The 20104-nt window shown below is 45.6% G+C and overlaps 1 pseudogene; it reads right to left on the bottom strand.

Annotated features, from left to right (window-relative positions):
- LOC147692917 (E3 ubiquitin-protein ligase TRIM63-like) overlaps window positions 1-20104 on the bottom strand; it is a 160714-nt pseudogene that overhangs the window by 123812 nt on the left and 16798 nt on the right.

Genomic DNA, 20104 nt, shown 5'->3' with positions numbered 1-20104 from the left:
AAGACTGCCTCTACAGCTACTATTATGACGAAACCCAAAGCATCCTCTGCTCCAATCAATACAATTGAAAATTATATGGTACAGAAAGTTGCCAAAATCAATCAAGATAGGAGGTCCTCACTGGGTCTCAGTTACTCTCCGGACATGCTCATCGGCAACACCCCACCACCAGCCTCATCTCTTGACATTAGCAATGAGGTCTTCCAATTACCAGACACCAACTCATTGACCCAACTATTAGTTGAGATTAATGAAACAACCCCCGATTGCACTATAGAAGTGGAAAATAATACTCTAGAGGAGAAAGCTCCCACACCGGTGCCAGCCCCCAGAAAAACAAAAAATAAGGGTAAAAATATATCAAAAAGGGGCGGACTTAGATCTGGGAAAAAATGTCTTGAGGCTGCTCCGGAGGATAAACATGATGATGAAATTGAGAATAAAGGGGGAGGTGGAATCCACCTAGATGATGACCAATTCAAAAAGCTACTAAACGCTATAGATAACAAAATTAAAGTGATCACTAAGCCACTTCTAAGTAAAATTGATTCGCTCACAGCAGAGGTCACCAGATTGGGATCGCTTCTACAACAAATCACAATAGAAACTTCTAGGCCAGCACATATAAACTTGACAACGGTAGACCCAAAAAACACTAAAGCCCTAGTCTGCCCAGATAGTGCTGCAAACACCACTCAAAACTCCATGCACCAACCCGGCCCAGGGGGGGAAGGGATAGGAACTATAAATTCAGCTCTGAGGGTTGAGGGCCCAGCAGGACCTGCTACCAGAACCACCAACGAGATAGATAATTTGGATAGAGGTCCTGTAGAATTAATAGTAGAAGCTTCCCCACTAATTCTGGTTCTAGCAAATGTCCCTCAATTAGAACCAGGACAAGAGGAGAACATCCCCTCATTGATAAATAAATCACTCCATTGGCTATCCAAGAATATGGCTTTTAAGCCTGGAGGTAGGGACCAATTGGCACAAGAAATAGTAAAAGCTAGGAGGGTCGAATGGATTGGAGGTGGCTCAAAAAAGTTTAGGGGGGACTGCGTGGTCTTGCACCTCTCAGACCCCGAAGCCCTACCAAACATTCTAGCTAATATATACCCCCCTCAGCGAAGATCAACAGAAATTGTGCCATTAACGTTGGACTTCTTTTATACAAAAAGGGGAAATGCCATAAACCCAACGTTGTTAAAAACTAAGTGGAACACCATCACTAGGAAATTAAAATACCCACCAAACAAAAGTAACTGGGGAATCACGATAGAAAACAGGTTCTCCGCCATATCTGGATTAAGCCAATGTGATTGACTACATAGCCAGGCGAGTGCAGGGCATCTAAAGACCATTGAGCCTCACCACAGGAATTCCAGCCTTACTGTGGTAGAAGAACTAGCCCGTAGGTCATCCGACCCCAGAGGATGTACCACTGAGTCAGTGGAGAACAGCTTATCAACTGCCCAACCAGGTAATACATTGATTGAAGTAAGGTCCCTATCTGATGAATCTTCCCCTATCCTGACTACTCCCTTAAATAAGAGGAGTATGGAAGGAGGAAGCCCCATCAAGATTATCTCTTGGAATATTGCAGGTATCCAAAATAAAATTGAGACCCCGGAATGGTGCGACTTCATAGATTCTCACGACATCATACTGTTACAAGAGACTTGGTCAGTGTCTCCAGTATTTCGCCAGGGATTCCTAAATTTTTTTGTGCCCGCGAAGAAGAATCTAAGGGGACGCCCTTCAGGGGGCTTAACCATTTGGATACGCCAATCTCTGCAATGCACTACCAAGCAAAATTTTATTCCAAATAGTGACCTACTTTCTATCTTGCTTACTTGCAACGATGGTTGCAAGTTGGCAATATACAACATCTATGCCAGGGGGACTCTAGGGGGTATACCCTCAGATATAATAGCTGCCCTAGATGTGGACTTGGAGAAGTTATCTACTCAGTATAATATAGTAGTAGGAGGAGACCTAAATACAACATTTGAGCCCCTAGGCTGTGAGGATAATGATCTGACTTACGAAGAAGACACGAAATGGGGAATTCCTCAGTTGGACATTCCAGTGGTTAAAAAATGGTCACAAGTAGCTATCCAGGTGAAAAGTTTATGCCTATCCAGAGGATTGAGGGCAGTAAATGGCCGCACTCAGTCTGATCCTCAGGGCAGACATACCTTTGATAATCTTAGATCAAGCAGTAGAATTGATTACATTCTGATGGACATCAGAGCCTGGAACAAAGTGATTGATATGAAGGTCATATCTAGGTTAGAGAGTGATCACAACCCTCTGTCCTTAACATTTAATCTCGAACAAAAATCCATGATAGAAAACTTAGCTAGGAACCTCACTACCTCAGACGTTGTTTTAACAAACGACGTCCGCCATGTCAGATGGGCAACTTTAGTGGCCAACGAAGAGGATAGGCAGGTCCTTGAGGGGCTAGTTATTGATGAAGTCGCCAGATTGCAGGTTTTAATGAATGAGGGAGATTTTAGAAGGGAAATTGAAGAGTCACAGCCAAAGTTTTTTGCCAACCTCCAGAAATTGTTCTTGAAAGCTGGCAAGAAGAAGAAGGGAAATGTACCACCTATAAAAAAGGGTTGGTACGACCAACCATGTAGAGTAGCAAGGCATAACCTTAGTAATGCACTCAGGTCTAAAATGGGAGTTTTGAAAGCTAGAGATGAATACAGAAAAATTCAGGTAAAGGCAAAAAAGCAATGGGATGAGAATTTCTGGTTAGAGCTGAAAAAGGCTTGTGCTGACAAACATCAGAAAGAGTTTTGGGCCATACTAAAATGGGGTTCAGGGGGTGTAGCGGAATGCCCAAAAAATCATGTTCCGAAAGAGTCCTGGGTTGACTTCTTCAAACCCCAATACGCTGACAGTATAGGACAGCAGATAGCTCTTCCCCTAGAAAAGGTCTTCTATGTCAATGGACCTTTCACACTAAAAGATGTACATGAGGCAATGGATGGAGTGACCAGAGGCAGGGCTCCAGGCATGGATGGGATACCGGCTGACATTTTCCTGCTAGACAGAGACAGCTGGTGCAAATATTTTGTATGGCTCGGGAACGCTATTGCACAGGGGGCGAAGATTCCCTCTACGTGGAAAGGAGCAGAAATTGTTCCCGTTTACAAAAAAGGAGATAAGGCTCTAGCAAGCAACTACAGGCCAATCAGCCTCATTGACTGTGCCCAAAAACTGATGGGTAGGCTGGTTCAAAAGAAGCTACAAACCTGGATAGTTGACAAGGACATCCTTTCGCCTTACCAAGCTGGATTTCGCCCTTTAACCAGCTCTGTCGATCAAGTGTTCCATTTTCTAACTATTTATTGGAAGAACGTCACCCTGCTAAATGGTCCCCTGCTTGCTGTTTTTGTCGACCTGAAGGCCGCATTTGATTTAGTTCCCCGACAAAAACTTTGGGATGTTCTAAGGGATCTAGGAATAAGCCCGGAATTACTAACCTTGCTTGTAAGACTCCACGAGAATAACTATGCCCGGATAAGATGGGGAACCCAGGGGGAGGTCACGGAAACCTTTCCTGTGGAGAGAGGAGTAAGGCAGGGCTGCGTCCTTGCTCCCACGTTATTCTCCCTCTACATAAACGGCATCGTGGATTTCCTGAAGCAAACTCCGACGGATGCCCCATTACTGGATGGGAAGCGAGTACCAGTACTTATGTTCGCGGATGACACCTTGCTGGTCTCGCGGACCCCTAGCGGTCTACAAAAGACATTAAACGCTTTTGGAGAATTCTGCCGGATCCGAGGCTTAGAGATAAATACATCTAAAACAAAATTTATGAACCTGAATCCCTCTAAGAAATTCAAGGGGAAAATGGTCTACAATGGGGCTTTCTTAGAAGAAGTTGACGCCTTCACCTATCTAGGCATTTCTATGAATGCTTGTATGAATTGGAGATCTCATATGGACCTTGTAATGTTAAAATACAATCAGTTGGCAGGGGTAATAACAAAGAAGTATAAAACTTCATTTTCAAAACCAATCCAGCCAACATTGGAGATCTATGGCATGAAAGTGCTGGGTGCATGTCTTTATGGGTCAGATCTTTGGGGCTTCACCAATTTGAATGCTTTATCAGCGGCAGAAAATAAATTTCTCCGAGGCTTAATCGGGGTCCCCCAGAGTACTCCCATCATTCCTCTCCTTTATGATCTGGGGAGAAAAAGGATTGAGGACTTGATTAGACTACGCCCCCTCCTTTATTGGAGGCGTATAAAAACTACTCCAGAACTGAGCCACTATGCCGCTGCCCTATTGGATGTTGTCAATTCTGATACCTTTCACAAAGTAGTTTGGTTAAAAGAGGTGAGGAAACTACTTCAAAAATTGCACCTCGAACACTTGTGGTCTGAAACCGACCCAGATGTCTTTCCTTCTAAGAATGTATTAAAAAAGCTATATTGGGAAATGATAAATAATGCCATATTGGTCTCCAGCCAATCCCCTGCCTTGACATCCCAGTTCTTAGACATAAAAACACTTCCTATGTTTGAATTGTTCTGGGATTTGATCTCCAAGCCTCTAGATAGGAAACTGTTCTTCCAGTTCAGAGTTGGCACCCTACCCCTAAACGCCTTTACTGTAAAATGGTCCCCCGATAATGTTAGCACATGCTCTTATTGCAAATCCCATGCAGAAGACACTTTGCACTTTTTATTCGTATGCCCATTATACGCTGCCCCAAGGAGCAGATGGCTGAAACCTGCATGCAAAAACTTGGGCACAAGGAGGTGCCTTGAGGCTTACAGGGTCCTGAAATCAAACTGTGCCCCTCAACTTGTAATAGCAGTCGCCAAGTTCCTGGGCTGGGCTTGGATAATACGCACACGCACTTTAAAACCCCCGTGATCTACATGAACTTCTATTGGACTGTGATGATTCTTTTTAATGATAAATTTTTTTAAAGACTTATTCGCCAACAAAGCAATATTGCATGTTATTTAATATGTCTTTTACTGTTAGATTAGTATTTATTATGTTTAGATAGGGATGAAAGCTTTTATGACAATGTTGTCGAATAAAGCATTTAAACTTGAACTTGAATTGTGCTATTTTATCAAATTCTTACATGTCACTTTTTACATTATTTTTTTGCTTCCTGATCGATGTTTGAGATAATGAAATTAGAAAGTATAGTCAATGCATTATCTACGTACATACTGTTTATTCCTGAAGACAAAGCGAGGAGTCAAACTAAAATAACATTATAGTAAAGGGAAACCAGTGGCTACAAAACAAAGCATTCACAAAGTCAGGTCTGTCTTTAATGTGGTACTGCATGCAAACAAAGTCAGGTACAAAGCCTGTTAGCATACTTAAAAACATTAGGGCCATGTCTACTGGCTTTGCCAATGCTTGTTTAAAGGTGTAATTAATGTGTTCTGTGATTCACTTAATATGTTTTAAAATGTTGTCTGAATTTTGGTAAAGTTTTTTTTGGGGGGGGGGGGTTAGGTGTGGAGAATCTTTTTGTATTTTAAACATCAATAGTACCATGGGTTGAGGTGTTGGATACAGTTTTTTTAAATGTGTTCTTTTTCATGTTAAAACATATATTATTGAGGTATAAAAGACACAGTTTCCAGGTGTTCTATGTTAGAAGTGGTTCTAATTTGTGTTGGTTTCCTTATTGTTTACGTTTTCTGGTGTAGATTTCCTTAAATGGCTTGTGCCTGGCTCATTTCTTGGGAATATCAAACATACAAAAGGTTACAATAGAAATGCTTGCAATAAGTCTAACCATTTGGGTAGCTTTCCAGCCCATCGTTCTTTAGCCTACCATGCCATCTCTGTTTAGACCCAGCCATATGCAAATCAGTTTTGACCCTTCTCTAACAGGAACAGTACTATTGATGATCTAACATCCTAGAAATGATAGAATTTGGTGTTCTCGCAAATAATATATCATCATCATATGCTGATATGTTGGCCTTGATTACGAGTTTAAGTGTTATTTATCGCACCTGATAAATAACAATACCACTGGATACTTTTGCATCGGGTGTGATAAGTAACACCTATTACAGGTAGGTGGGGATTAACATGCAGATTTTGGTGTTTAACGCTCCAATATCAGCATGGCACAGTAAATACCATATGCTTTCCCCGGTTAAATTTTGGCAGGTTTGACCTACAGAAATTTAATGAAGGTTAAGATATTTAAGACATCTGAAACGTGGCTCTCAAGCGCCACTGGAACCAAGATGCACCCGACTAACGAGCCCCAAAAAGGGTGAAACTGGTCTTGGGTTGCTTGTGGTCTGTTTCAGAGAGGACCTGACAGTTCACATTGGACTGTTCCTAATGGAGCAGGGTTGAAACTGATTTGCATATGGCTGAGTCCAAACTAAGATGCTATGGTAGGCAAAATAATGATTGGTTGGAATGAATCATTAGTGATTGACAATGGAAGACTCAATGCTAACATTCATCCCGTTACCTTTTGAGTGTTTCATGGACTGCCCTAAGTGGAAAGGTGTGCCCAGATGTGGCTCCTGTGCTCACTGTGCCACTGGAACCAAGCTGCAGCCAACTGATGAGCCCCAATCAGGGCTAAACCGGTCTTGGGTGGCTTGTGTTCTGGTTAAGGAAGGACTTAGCCTGACAATTTGGGCTTTTGTTGTTCCTGTTGAAGAAGGTTTGACACTGATTTGCATATGGCTGGGTCCAAACTGAGATGGCATGGTGGGCAAAAGAACAATTGGTTGGAATACTACCCTGAGCAATTGCCAGCATTCCTCCCATCACTTTTTATGTGTTTGAGGCAGTATTGTTGTCATTTTTCTATTTTGGCACCATGGGCCTGTGATCTGTCCTTCTAGCTCTTCACAGTTGTGGTAATGCACCAGGGGAGAATAGCCTCAGGCCTCTGTGGCTCTTCAGGGTGCACGTTGACATAATTCCTTATTTTGTGTGCAGCTGAGGAAAACTAACTGTTGGTCATACATACAGCATCATCATTCTGATTCCAGACCAGAGTTTCCCTCCTATGGGTCATACCACTCCAAAATAGCCACCAGTTTCTTATGACTAGGAATTCAGTATTATCCAAGACGGCTACCACAGTCATGTCATTGTCCTCACATCGTGTTTCTTTTAGTCTCCTAAACAAGATGTAGTTATACCTTTCTTCGCAGCCTTTATTTTTGCCCTTTTTTTCACTTTTTTTTCCTTGGAGCCTTCAGTACATTTCAGCTCACTTTTCTTCAGTGAATTTGTGTGCTCTCCTTTTCAGAAGCTGCTCTTCTTCATTGATCCTATTACTTCAATTGCCTCCCTAGAGAAATATTTTTCAGTTAAGTTAAGTTTAACTGAGACAAAATCCTAACTTTAGAAGTAAAATTTTGTCTCAGTTAAACATAAGTTTGTCTTAAGTTTAACTTAAGACGAAAACTTAAGTTTAACTAAGACAAAATCCTAACTTTAGTACTCCTAAATGCCTTCTGTGAATACTGAAAGTCGTAAAGTTAGGATTTTGTCTCAGATTACTTTTGTGAATCGGGCCCATAGAGAATAACCTACTTCTTTTCATAAGGTCTGAACATGTGCACTTTATGCGACTTCAAGGACTATACAATTCATAGGAAGGAAAGATTACATTTGAAGGCTCTAACATTTGAAGAGGAGGTAATAAATTCCTAGTGAAAGTTATTTGTGAGGTCGATTCAGGTTCAGAGAATAGAAATGTTACTTAGTTCCTGAGAGTTTTTGTGAGGTCTGTCAAGATGCCGTTTAATAATGCAATGACAAAGGTTAGCGGGCTAATGTGGTCTAAGCATAGATCAGGTATCATTTTAAAGCCACTGCTTGAACTGCTTTGAACCTTAATTATCATTTTATCCTTCAAATTATAATTAAAATACAGCACTAGAAAGTTGGGTTTTACAAGCTGCAAACTTAAAGAACTGACATGCCCTAGAACTTGAGCACTACATAAAAATTGTTGTTATTAAACAAATATTATCATTTTCTTTAAACATTTAATATATGCCAGATAGTAGGTAGCTTTCACACGACATATAAAAACGAAATATATGAAATAATACCAGATTCATAATTTCTCCATGTTCCTCACAAGTTTGAAGAAGCTGGTTTTCCTCTTTTGCTTGCATGTTAGCAAGTTCTTCTTTATACTTTTCCAAAATATTTTCAACCAAGATATTTCTTTGCAATCCATCAATACCCCTGCACCGTAAGTAAATAACCTGCAGGGGGGATACATTACCAAAGAAGGAAAAATGATGTACTTGAATCTGTCGCAAGAATGTATGTTTCTTCAATTTTTACTAGGATGTAATATATAAAATTAAGACAGATTCTACAGATTTCAAATGGAGAGTTAATATGTAAGACACAATATATGAAAATTATGGAATAGTGACTTACCCTCCACTGGTCTTTTTGTCTATAGGGTGTTGCAAATATTCAATACATGCTCTGAAAAAAATATTAACTTATCCCTCTTCTAAGGTGGGTCTACGATGATTTGAGATAGAATTCCCCCACAGACTGATACCTGCAACAATCCACCTTGCATCTAATTACCAGCCTCTCAATTTTAGTAAAGAAACCTTTTTGTCCCCCAACATATTCTTGTCTTTTTTCTGAACATGCCAATGATATCTCCATATGAACACTTTCCATTTTAAGGAAACATATTAATACTGCTCCCAGATATCAGCTTGCCATTTTCAACAAGTTCTTTTTCTGACTACTGCTCCACAGAAAAAGATGCTACTTCTCATTTTCATGTGCCACGATCATTATGACTATTTAATTTATCCAAAACGTGCCGCTCTTTACCATCTTCATCCTTTTAAGCCGTTTATGCCCCTCCGGCACCATCATATGCCAGGAAACAACATAATATGGCAGGTAAGATAAACTTTACCAGGTATTCAGATCATATTTCAGATATCACATAATATTCTGTATTGTGATACTCCGCAGAGTGTTTTTAAATAGGAGGTATAGCCACCATATAGTATAGATAGGCATAATATGCTAGGGGGATCTTCATTTGCAAGGAATTCCCTGGAGTATTTACTCACACACACATGCGTCACAGTCATACACATGCCCACACACAAATATGTTGGCTTAACCGCACTTGGTCTGTCACTTAACACCTTGGCTGCTAGGCGTTTTCCCGCTGTGTGCTGGAAATTGCTTTATTACTTTATTCATGACGAGCTCAGCTCGTCATCAGCACAGCTCAACTGTGCATCATGACGAGCTGAGCTCGTCATAAGCATCGAAAGGGTTAATTATCTGCCTCTTTGGCACCAGTCTCTTCTCTCTTATGCGAGCATTCTGCATGGCCTGCAACTGGCCAGAACTGGCTTTAGTGTTGCACGGCATGGCATACAGCAGCCCAAGACCTGGTGCAGGAACACTGCCAACACTAAGCCCTGAGGTCTGTCAAAAGGAAATCTGGATTACAAGCTGGGGTAGAAGGGACATGCTGGGGCATGGAACTGGGAACAGAGGTAAGGAGAAGCGTTTGCAGAGGTTGTATGGTAATGGTCTCAAACAGTGGCGGCTGCCTCTGTATGGGGGTGGCACGGTGGGGGGAGGAGGAGGGAGGCATGAAAAAGAAAACAACATACCTTCTCTGTTGCACGTCTCTCCTCCGTCCTCGCTCTCACCACCAGAAGCACCCAGGCTCCCGGACTCTCCCAGCCAATCACGACGCTGCAGGGGCAGCGTCGTGATTGGTCTGAGTGGCCTGTTTGGAAACTCATGCTGTACCTGGGAGGTTGGGCATGTGCTCCACTGGGTGAAGAACATGCCAAGTGCGCATGACTGTTTGGCCAGCACCAGAGGGCTGGCCTAGACGTCATGCACACTTAGGGAGGAAGTGCAAAACACTCCTGACGGAGACAAGCCCATCCCCGCCCCGCCCGACTTGGCTAGAGTCCCACATAGAAAAATAAAATGTTAATAACTTTTATGTATATTTTGCACTGCTCAACGAGCAGTGGGGCGACGCTCCTCTGCCTTGGCGGAGGAGTCACCACTGCTTCCAAATACTGGATCAGTAGGCTGTACATCAGTGTTTTGTGACCAAAATGCAATGGGTTGGATGGAGATTCCAACCAATTGTCTTTTACCCACTGTGTCACTCTAGACTGGCCTTGGCTTACTTTTGCTGTCGTTCAGAATCGACCTCGTTTGGCAGTTTGGACAGGACTGTTCTCGTTGGAGCAGGCCCAAGGCTGATTACATATGGCTGGGTTAATCTGAGGTAACATGGTGGGCAAAAAAGTGATGGGCTGAAATCCTACCATGAGCGATTTCCATTAGTTGTACTATTTGCAAGTATTTCTTCTACCACATTGTGTGTGTTTGGTAGTTCTGATTATGCCTAACAGAGGTCTCAGGGTAACTATAATGCACAATATCAGCCTTTCTAACTACTGCTTTAGACCATACCAACACCACAGTATTTAAAGGTGTCAGAGAGTAGTGACTCAGGGCTAAACTTGTGATGCACTCTTCATGTTTTTATATTTTATGTGTCACATTATTTATGGATAATACATTAATGTGTTGTGTTGTTTCCTTGCATGTCATTCCATGGCACCACTTACTGGTTGGCATCCTTACTTGGCACATTCTGGCACCATGCCTCGCATTATAAATGTGGTTGTCAACTCTGGAAATCACAAATGGCCCAAAATCAATGTAATCAACTGGTGGGCTGGAGCAGGCTTACAGAGATTGTGGGTGAAATTACTGTTTTCCCATAAGTGGATGTGAAACTATAGGCTATTTCGCCATTCCTCCTCCACATACCCTGGATTTAAAAAGGGAACCATGCAGCTAAAGTGGCGAAACATGAATTCCTCATTCTGGGCTTTGAGAAATGTAAGGAATGAGGAATGATTGTGCTGCTCAAACCTGTAAGGGGCATGCAATTGTAAATAACTTGATGGCAATCTCCAGCGATGGTTGTAGCAATTGAACCTCTCTAAGGGGGTTGTAATGCATTAAAGTTCTCTGACTCTTATGACAGATGCCAGCTCTCTAGGATGGTGAGCAATGTTGGAGTCTCATTCCTGTCAAGCTAGATGGTCTGCAAAGGAGAGTTGCAGGTCTTCAAACTGGAGAGAGTTCACAGCATCGTTGAGAACTTTGCAGCATTTTCAACTACCTCTAAACCATCAAAACATCCTGGTAAGATGTGCACTTGTTCCAAATCATTGAACTCTGTGGCAACTCACATAGGGATTTGGGCAGAGACTTGCCTTCTAGCATTAACAGCAGTACACATAGAGGGATAGACAATTGTATGTGGACAACTGAGCAGGTAATTCCTATCTTCTTAGAATCTGCTGTCATTTCCGACAACTTTTCAGAAAGTATGAAGGAGTGAAATCCCATTACTGGACTTTTTGTCTCAAGAGCAATACTCTACTACCTAGATTCTGCTTCTAGTTTCCACCTAAGGGAACATGGGTAGTGGGTGTGCTGGTTTGTATTGGCCCTGGAGGCTGCTACTTGTGTTTCCTCTGTTCCTTCTGATCCTAAGACTCCTATGCAAAATTCAGTAGAGTGAGCAGAGGTGATATTAATAGTACCATTTTGATGACACAGATCCTGGTTCTGTCTTTTAATATCTTTGGTGGTCTTTCTTCCTTGTATTCTTCTTGTTTCTCCATCTCCATTAAGATTTTTGACGGTCTATACCTTTCAAACTAAACCTTTTGGCTTAGAGGTTGAAATGTTAAACCTACAGAATCAGGGCTTTCCTCCCCGTCCGGCAGAACCTAAACAACACTCTAGAAGACCTTCCATCCTGAAGTCCTATTATACACATTAGATTTCTTTTCACAGTTGGTGCTCTTTTCACTGGACGGGTTCAATCTTAATCTATCCATCTTTATTTTGAAGACTCAATGGTTTGCCATCAAGAATTTTCATGAATTGGATTCCTTCCAAGATGCTGACGTTTTGGTCTCCATATTATTCTAGAATGTTGCTCTTTCTAGAGCACCTTCTTAACCTGTTTACCCACCTTGGGAACTTCCGTTGTTTTTTTTTTCTCTGGAAAGACATCTTAACTCATAAATGATGACCTATTTGGAGGAGTATGAACAGCTTGATACTTCCAATTTGGTTTTGGAACCAATCATAGGCCTGAAACTGCTTTGGTCTCGGTGGTGGATAGTATCTGGTCGATGGTGGATGCAGGGCAGGCTACGACACTGATCCTTTTGGATCTCTGCAGCTTTTGATACTATTTCGCCTGACCTGCTGGCTGACCAGCTGCGTAACCTGGGGATTTCCAGGTCTGCATTAGACCTGGAAATCTCCTTTCTGAAGGATAGATCTGACAGTTATTATGAACCATCTCTAGTTCTGATCCCATCCTCCTCCCATGTGGAGTGCCTTAGAGTTCTTCCCTGTACCTGACTCTTTTTAACCATTTTGTCTCTTCCCCGGCACAGTTGATACAATCCTTTGGACTCCAGGCCCTATCCTATGCTGATGGCACATAAATTATCGTGTCTATTACCAAAGATATGGAGGCCACAGCAGCAACCGTTAAGAACTGAATGCAGGCAGTGTCAATGCCTGTGACTCTTCAGGGCTTAGGAGGCGTGATGAAGGTATCAATGGTCCGGTGATAATTCCAACCCGGAGTGCGGGTAAAAAAGTAACGGTGGGTTCGTTGCGTCATAAGTTGTCGGGCGGGTGAGTGCGTCCATGACAACGAAAGAGCCTGAAAAAGCAGAACTCCCCTCGTGCTCATCTCGTCGGAAGAATAGATCCGGGTTGGAATTATCATCGGACCATCGATACCTTCATCACGCCTCCTAAGCCCTGAAGAGTCACAGGCATTGACCTGGTGACGAAACACATGTCAGCTGGCGTTGTTTTTTCTATGAACATCTTCACGTATAAAAACCTTTAAAGAAAACTACCGCTGTCGACAACATTCACTACCAATTGCTGTATTAACTGTTGATATTTATATGTGTGCCCAAGTTTCTGTTTGATCGTGCTGATTGATGGGCTTTTAGCTCCTCACTCATTCAGGGGTTTTGGGTCTTCCCTTGTCCTGGAGTAACCACACACTCACTCATATCCAACGCCTAGCTATCTCTACTAGCTACCTGCCTGAGTGCCACTCACCTGCTACGCCAAACCCTGCACAGTAGCTATACATTATCCATTTCCCCTACTTCACTCTCCCACTTCCTCCTAAGGTTGCCCATGTCGTCAGTCATATTGTTCATCAACGTTTTATACGTGACTGATACTGCCCTTTCCTGAATTTGTTCCTGCAGTAATCGGCCTTTGAGGGGTGCGTATTCTGGAAGTGTTTCCAGTTGGATCTTTTCCGCTCGCCACACGTGGCGTAGCTGTGCATATTTAAAATACTGCGTGTGATGCAGTCCAAATTCTTTCCTCAAACCTGTAAAGGGTTTCAGCTCCCCCCTAGCTATTACGTCTCCTAATGTTGAGATCCCTATGTCACCCCATCTCTGAAATCCCCTTAATTTATTCAGTTCTGTCAGCCACGTACATTGCCAAAGCGGCGTCTGGCATGTAGGTTTTTTCTCCCACCCAGTGTGTATAGTCTCTTTGTTCCATATCGCCAGGGTAAGCCCAGTGGCCGGAAGGAGACTTGCTCTCCCTTTACCCACATACAGGTAATATGCACAGGGTCAAGCGGCCATGCAGTGTCGTTCGAGGGCATATGTGGGGTGGTCCGCAGGGGCATGGAGCCAGTCATTAATTGGGGCTAGATGTTCTGTCCAATAATAGGCTTCCAGATTCGGAAGTGATATCCCCCGCTATACTGGTGGCGTTGGAGGGTGCTCAACGCGACCCTTGATTGTTTGCCCAGCCAAAGGAAGGTCCTAAGTTCCGCATTTATTCTCCCGAACACCTTTCATGGCAGAGGGTAGTACTTGTTTTGAAGTGCATATAGAAATCTTGGTAGCGTTATCATTTTAAACATGGCTGCTCGCCCTAGTATGGTAAGAGGGAGCTGCCGCCACCGATTTGCGTCCTCTATGAAGTTCTGTATTATCCTTTCTATATTCTGTGCGTAGGACTTGTTTTTGTCCAGAGTCACATAGACCCCGAGGTACTTAAACCCTTCAATTGTCCAAGCCCCCTGGGGTCATAGAGGACCGACTTGTGCCAGTTTATCTGATATCCAGCGTGGGCCCCATACTGTTCCAGTTCCGCTAACAGCTCCGGGATTGTGTCTTCTGGTTGTGTGATGTATAAGAGGACATCATCCGTGTAGAGCGATATCTTCTCCTCTGCGGGGTCCGCCTCTCCCATCCTAAACCTTCTAATGCCCTCGTTTTGGCGGATCTTGCCCGCCAATACCTCCATTGTGAGTGCGAAGAGGAGTGGGGATAGCGGACACCCCTGTCTAGTCCCTCGCCTGACCGGGAAGTCACGAGATAGGATCCCTTTAACCCTAACCTTGGCTCTAGGCTCCGTGTATAGTAGGTGTATCCAGTTCTGAAATTTAGGGCCAAAGCCGAACTTGTTCAGGACCCCCTCGAGAAATGGCCAGTGGACAGCGTCGAAAGCCTTCTCGGCGTCCAGGGACAGGAACCAATGTGGCTCCTCTCTCTCACTCACCTCCTGCAGCCAGTTATGGGTGCGTCTGAGGTTTAATCTGGTGGCCCTGTCAGGGAGAAAGCCCGTCTGGTCCAGGTGGACTAAGTCAGGTATCACCGACCGGAGTCGTAGTGCTAGGATAGTCGCCAATAATTTCACCTCAATATTCAAGAGAGAGATGGGGCGGTATGATGTGCAATCTTCCACTGGTTTCCCCTCCTTGTGTATAGGAATTATTATTGCCATACATAAATCTGGCGGGAGTCTCCCCTCCTGAACCACTTCCTGAAATAGTCCCAGGAGATGGCGCGCCAAGAGATCTGCCATTCGTTTGAAAAATTCTGCTGGAAACCCATTCGGGCCCGGTGATTTCCCTGCCCTCAACTTAGTCAAAGCTACCTTAAGTTCGTCAAGAGTAATGTCTGCCTCTAAGTCTTGTTGAGCTTCAGAAGTCAGGGCCGGTAGCTCAATTGCTGACATGTAGCACAGTGCTTCCTCCTCCGACCCTAGGTCTCTAGCGCCATAGAACAGTTCGTAATGGGTAGCAAACGCTTCCGCAATCCGAGTGTCTGATCGTACCAATGTCCCCTGAGAATCTCTGACTTGCCCTACCCATCTGGTGGCCCGTTCCTTCCTGCTGAGCCATGCCATTAACTTTCCAGATTTGTCCCCCACATCATACAGGCGGTGGAGTGTAGCCAATGCCTGGGTTTTAGCTTCTCCCGTTACTATTTCTCGGTATTGGTGCTATACGTCCGTCAGCCTCCTTAGTGTCCCTGTTTCACTTGTGGCCTGATACTCCCTCTCCAATTCTAGTATTTGCGCCTCTAATGTGCCAATTTCAGTTTGTAGCTTTCGCCTCTCCTCGGCCAGCCTGTTCTGTGCCCTGTCTCTCAGTACTGTCTTAAAGGCCTCCCAACAAACAGCCTTGGACTTAACCGTACCTTCATTTTCCGCTATGAAGACCTTAACGTCTGCCCTTATGCCCTTCAATATGGTTGTATTTTGTAGGTCCCAGGCCGTAAACATCCAGGATTCTCTTCTCTCGCCCCTCCATCCTCCCACTTTCCTCAGGAGGGGGGAATGGTCAGATATCCCTCTCGCTTTATATTCGGCTATATTCCCCGTTGTCAAGTTCTGTCTGGCTAGGAAAATGTAATCCAGTCTTGAGTAGACTCTATGGGAGCCCGAGAAGAAGGATTAGGCCTTCTGTTCAGGATGTAACCATCTCCAGACATCTGTAAGTCCCATATTAGAGATTGTTTTGGAGAGTAAGGTCTGTGTCCGGTCTCTGAGTCCAGCCCCTGTCCTGTCTATTGTTGGTTCCATTACATCTTTAAAATCTCCCCCGAGGACTTGTATGGGGTCTGCTGTGTCGAGTAGTATGTCCACCACCCCCCTGACAGTGGCAGCTTGTAGTTTTGGGGGGGCATATACCGAAACTATCGTGTATTCCCGTCGTCTCCACACCCCCATCACTCCCACGTAGGTCCCCTGGGGATCCGTCCACGTCTGGGCTATGTGGAACGGTGGAGTCTTCTTCATGAGTATAGCCACCCCCCTGGACCCTGTAGTAACCCCTGTCTGAACTGGGGTGGTGTGGAGTGCAAAAAAACAATGGATTTAGGCCCAGATCTCTGTACTGGGGTGAATGTATGACATTGTTCTGCATTCTGTCCATCAACTGTGGTTTTTGCATTTGTCACCCCGAGTGGGATGGGTATGCTCAGACGTGAGTCCCATGCTCTCCACACCACTGGATTCAAGCAAGCCGGGCTGAAGACGGCTGGAATGCCAGAAACCGGTCCTCGGAAGCTTGTTTCCGGTCCAGGGAAGGCATGGCTTGGCAGTTCGGGCTGGACTGTTCCCATGAGGCACAGGGTCAGACTGATTTGCATATGGCCATGTCTGAACTGGGGTGGTGGAGTGCAAAAAAACGATGGATTTAGGCCCAGATCTCTGTAGTGGGGTGAATGTATGACATTGTTCTGCATTCTGTCCATCAACTGTGGTTTTTGCATTTGTCACCCTGCATGTGCCAGGACTCTATATTGACCTCTGACCAAAAAGGTACAATGTGTCCCCTTAAGATGCGTTTCCTGCAGCAGGATTATGTCAGGGTTCAGCCTTTTTATGTTTGCATTTACAAGCCCTCTCTTAATTTTACTGCCAAGTCCATTTACATTCCATGAGAGTATACTAAACCCCTCCTGCTCCTGAGCCTCTCTCGTATGATCACCCAACATCTTGTCCTGTTTCCTGAGTTGTATTGCTCAATCCTGGTGTGGGTATGGTGTCTAGAACACCGGAGTGTGTGACCTCTGTGATATGATTCCCCCTCCCTCTCCCCCGCAACTCCTCTCCCCCCTGCCCTCCCTCCCTCAACTACTGCATCCCGGTGCATTCTGGCCCCTTGAACAACTCGATCTCCCCCCCGCTCCCCCCACCCTACCTTCCGCCCCCTTCAGTCCCATCCTCTACCAAAACAGGAGAAAGGACTTACTGGCAGGAAAAGGCCTGTGGCCCCCCCAGACCCCCCCTCTCTACAAACCTACCCCAACTTGTCTGCCTAGCAAAAACTTTAAATGAACTGCTCTCCCAGTATCCACAGTTCTGTACAGTAGATTAGAGAGAGGAAGAAATACTATACAAATAGAAAGTAGGGGATGTGAAACAACTTGCGTGTTTCCAGTCCTTGAACCGATATCTCGTCCATCCAGCTTGTCTTTCAATCAGGCGTTAGCGTCTTTACCATCTCCCTGCGTATGTGTTCCTTCTGTGGTGGTGTCTCGCTACATCTCGTTAATTGCCGCTACCAGTGGGTGCAGCGACTATTCCTCTACTTCGAAGCTCTCAGATGTGATGCCCCCGGTGTCGTCATCTCCTTCAGATCGTTCTTGTCCAGCCAGGCTGCAGAACCTAGATCCTGCTTGGCGCCCCGTTGGGGGGAACCGGGTTCTTGTTGTCTCCTGAGATTCTGGTTCTGTGTGGGATAAGGCGTCGTCTGCACTCTCCTATTCCCCCTTGTTCTGCGTTTCCTTTGCGTTTTTACCATCTCCCACTGATTCCCTGTTGTAGAGCCCATCGCCGTCATGTCTCGCTCTCCTTCCTCATGTCTCCGGAAGGGTGGTCGCTCTTCCAGCCATTACCATGCATCTTCGGGGTGCGTGAAGAAGTACGTTTTCTCTTTATAGATCACTTTAAGCTTAGCCGGAAAGAGCAGCATGTATTGGATCTTTAGATCTCTCAACTTCGCCTTCACTGCATCGAAGGAGCGTCTCATCTTCTGTACCTCTTGGCTATAGTCAGGGAAGATCATTATCTGTGAGTTTTCCACCCGAATCTCCCCTAGCTTCCTGGCTTCGCGTAGAATGACTTCTCGGTCTGCAAAGTTCAGAAATCACGCAATGACCGGTCTAGGTCTTGCCCCCACCAGCGGCTATGCAAGGAGTGCCCTGTGTGCTCTTTCTATGACGAAGCAGTTGGAAAACAACGCCTGAGGCAACGTTTTTTTTTATTATCCACGTGCGCAGGAACTCCACCATATTGGACCCTTCAATTCCTTCCCTAAATCCAACAAAGCGCAGCTTATTGCATCGTGCCCTATTTTCTGCATCGTCCACCTTCCATTGCAGCTGCTTGTGCGAGTCCCTGAGCTCTTTCATGTCCATCTGGAGAGAGTATATGATATCTTCCGCTTCACTTAGTCTCGTTTCTTCTGTGGTCACCCTCTCTGTGGGATTGCGGAAATCTTGGCGCAGCAGCGTGACTTCCGTCCCCACTTCCCCTATCTTGACTTCCAGGGCTGCACGTGAGGCTTGAATGTCTTCTCTGGACGCTGTATGGCCTCCATCAGGAGGGCCATATCTGAGCTTGCTCCGGCGCCCTCCGCTCCGGTTACCTGCGGCGCCGTTGCAAATTTGTCTATTGTACCTTGCCTTGGAGCCTTGGGGACTGCGTCCTTTTTACCCATGTCGTGCTAGTCTCTTGGAGGCCAAAGGTGACCTGTCCAGGGGGGGGTGGGGTCTCGCCTTCTATTGTTCGGTCCTTGACCTGCCTCTTCCCTCTTCTTTCCAGCTGCGCAGTTATCCTTGTCTGGTTTATTTGGCTAAGTTCGGTCCTTCTTATGTACGCCGGTACTTTTGAGAACACAATCTCAGTTACACGTCGTACGCCACTCGTGCCTTTTGCGCCTGTCGAAGTGCAATGGGTTGTCTACCGCATTGGAGGATAGCCTCAGGTTGGGAGCGTTCAGATATAGGCTATGAGCCCGTAGCGTGTGTAGCCAATTATCCTCGGAAGATCCTTTCAGGCCATGACGCCCCTCTCCGCATTCCCTCGATGTGCACCTCCTCCCGGGCTACCTGTGGTCCTGGCCCCCTACGTAACTTTCCCCAGCTTCAATGGACCTTCTGTGCTCGGGGGGGGGGGGGGCAAGGTCTACTTCTTCTTGTTACCTCTGAACGTCCTCTTGAGCCTTTAGTTCCTCGCCGTTTTCCCCCGGGTGCGCTACTCCCAACTCGAACCTCTATACTCCGTCACAGAACTCCCCTAGAGTCTATGGGGTGATGCGGCCGTATGGGGGAGGGGAGGGGAGCAAGGGAGGCGGCACCCTGATCTCAGGTTTTTGGCCCCTTACTGTTCTAGGCTCTCCGTGGCTAGCGGGGGATGTACCGTCTCTCCGGGGGGAGAAGCGCCCCTGTCACCGTCCGCGCCGCCCTTCCTGCAGGCTTGGCCTCAGTTCTCGACCCGCTCCTCGCTGCGGCGCTTGCTATCTGCTTTTCTTCATCGATCCCTGTAGTGGGTGTCCCGGCTATTTCCCGACCTCTCGCCAGCTTTCCGCCGCTTCTCCTCGCTGCTCTAGGCCTCTCAGGTCGTCCGCCGGGCCGCCGTCTCTCCCCTCACTGCTCGCCCGCAGGGATCAGGGCACCGCCATCTTGTAGCCGCCTCTGTCTCCCGAGCTCTCGCCGCGTTTCTCGGTTCCAGCACCTTTCTGCTCGTCCACCTCTGCTCCAGACACTCCTGGTCAGGATCTATAATCGTTTTCTGGATGGGGTAATTTACGACGGATCAAGTCGGCTCGCCGGAGCTGCGGCGGCTTGCGACTTACACGGCCATGCTGCTGGCCATGCCCCGTTAAGACCTATATTGAACTTACGGCCTGCCCACTGCTTACAATTGGCTTTATTGTCACTCTTGCTCACTTGCTTCTTATTCGGAAGCTTGTCTTCCTCTTCATGTGTTTGCTCGCCCACCGCAGATAGCCTGTTTATGATCCTCTTGATTGGCTGACTTAAATCTTTACACTGCTCGCGTCTACAGACCTACTTGTTTAGGTTTTGCCTGAACAGCGTTTGCGCTGTGCTTGCGAAATGTCTTGTAAATATGTGTGGAGCCAGACAGCGTGCCCTCCACCTTTCTCTGACCCTTCCAGGTAGAGGGACGGGTTACT

This window comes from Lissotriton vulgaris, chromosome 9, assembly GCF_964263255.1.
Source record: "Lissotriton vulgaris chromosome 9, aLisVul1.2, whole genome shotgun sequence".
Classification (NCBI taxonomy): domain Eukaryota; kingdom Metazoa; phylum Chordata; class Amphibia; order Caudata; family Salamandridae; genus Lissotriton; species Lissotriton vulgaris.
The sequence above is the reverse complement of the archived record's forward strand: the minus strand, read 5'-3'. Positions and strand labels throughout refer to the sequence as shown.